Below are 2,166 nucleotides of genomic sequence, written 5' to 3' on the forward strand. Positions count from 1 at the left end.
TAATAATTAATAATAATAACCGTTAAAAATGGAGAAGGGGGGGGAAGTGGGATATATATATTTTATACAAATCGAAATACGGAAATTCACACAAAATGATGGGCATCAGAAAAACATATGCGAATATGTATAGTTTCAATATATATATACGTAAAACTACGCATTCCAAATACTCGTAATATGGGTATACAGATATATATATATATGCTTGTATATAATAAAAAAAAAAAATAAAAAAAAAAAAAAAAAAAGGAACAAATAATCTTTCTATAGTAGAACGAACAAGGCGTACATGGGATACAAGCTGTATAAATGTGCATTAATGAAAATGTCGTAATATAACGGGGATATATATATGTATAATCTGCTATATCCTATAATAGGACAGATTCGACAATCTGGCCTCTTTCCACCGATCTCTTCCTATTCGTATATATTGCAACTGTTAAAAAATTGCATGTAATACGTACATGTATTTTTCGTATTTTTCTAATTCTGTCAAACGAGGCAATCAAGATTAATTTTATATATATATATAACTTTGCGAGAAAAATGAAATTCTTCTTCGAAGTAGCCACAAAAGAGAGAAAGGAAAAGCTTTCAACGAGCTTCAAAAATTGAGCTTGAAATTTCTCGTTTAAAACGTAGGCACCCTCTTTCAGTACAACCCTATTTGAATTCGGTGAAAATGCGAGATAAATAACGACGAGTCTGCACTCTTGTTCCTATTCTCCTACTCGAAATTTCTTCTTGTATACGTATGTGTACATATATATATATATATATATATATGTACACATATATATATCGATGAAACTGATTGACTGACTATTATATTAGACTCTACATTTTCCAACAGATCGGGGAAAAAATTCAGAAATTTTTATTCCACATAACTTTTTTTTTTTTCTATACTTTTTTATCCATCGTTCAGAAATTTAATTTATCCCCTTACCGAAGTTCATCATTCTCGTTCCGCGTCATGATACATTTTAATAACCGTTTTCGTATTTTAAAAATTGTTGAGTGCACACGATTCATTCAAATCATATTGAATCGAATATCAGAAACCAGACTTGCACGAGTGGATCTTTTGTATATCGTTGTTAAATTTTGTGATATATTAATGATTTATGAGGGGGAAAGAGAGAGTGGAGGGGGAGGGGAACGATCAAAATGATCGATCGAATTATACGTTTATATATATATATATATATATGCACGTATACTTTAAAACAGAAACGAAAATTTTCGAATGTATCGTTCGAAAATTCCTAGAAAAAAAAAAAAAAAAAATAAAATAAATCGAATTGTCACGCGAAACGATAGATGATACATGCTCCACAGGAATGAACGAAAGGGTTCTACTACTTTCTTCATGTGCAGCAGTTAATAAATAAAAAAAAAACTAGATAACATTAGTCCTATATATATATACACACATATATATATATATAGTGTTAACGTTTGCATATATTAGTCATGCACAAATACAAATGTTATTCTAACCAAATACAAAAGAGAAAGCTTGGGGATCTAATAATATCGCAATTGGCTTTGTTCTTGCAAGCTGCTTTTTTTTTTTTACGTGCGCGTCTCATCCTCAGATTTATGTGAGTCGAATATAATAAATAAATTTTTGTCTTCTTTTCAATTTTTCAGATTGAATTACGCGCACGACCTAAGTTTATTTTTTCCTTTTTTTTTGCTTCCGTTATTCGCGCGAATCGAATAAGTGAAGAGAATCGAGAAGGTGGAATACAATCGCAATGAAATACGCGCGAGAAATAAAGAGCGAAGGTAGGAAGAGTAAAAAGAGTAAAAACGCGATTGGATTCGTATTTTTTCACGAAACGAAACGAGCAGAATGTAAGTAACGATAAGTTTCACATAAACCTTTGATTCCAACGGTGTTATATTTTGGCCAAAGCTTAATTCGTTTACGTATATATACGTGTATATATACGTATAATATACGTACACGTATATATTTCGATATCAATAGTTATATTACCTCTAAAAAGTTTATTTTACACGAATCTACGAGCATCCTAGGCCTTCTTTTAAAATCGAAAAAAAGAAAAAAGGTAGAAGCATAGTCGAAACGTAGCACAACTTTTTTTTTTTTTTTTTCTATTGGTAAAATAATCTAATTTTTCTTTTTTT

The 2,166-nt window shown here is 30.2% G+C and overlaps 1 protein-coding gene across 8 annotated transcripts in view; it reads right to left on the reverse strand.

Moving 5' to 3' along the window:
- The window catches only part of LOC102672974 (syntaxin-binding protein 5), a 32,016-nt gene that overhangs the window by 12,575 nt on the left and 17,275 nt on the right, over positions 1 to 2,166 (reverse strand). The gene's annotated exons all lie outside the window — the stretch shown is intronic.

Source organism: Apis dorsata, unplaced genomic scaffold (genome assembly GCF_000469605.1).
Source record: "Apis dorsata unplaced genomic scaffold, Apis dorsata 1.3 scaffold_108, whole genome shotgun sequence".
NCBI classification, from domain to species: domain Eukaryota; kingdom Metazoa; phylum Arthropoda; class Insecta; order Hymenoptera; family Apidae; genus Apis; species Apis dorsata.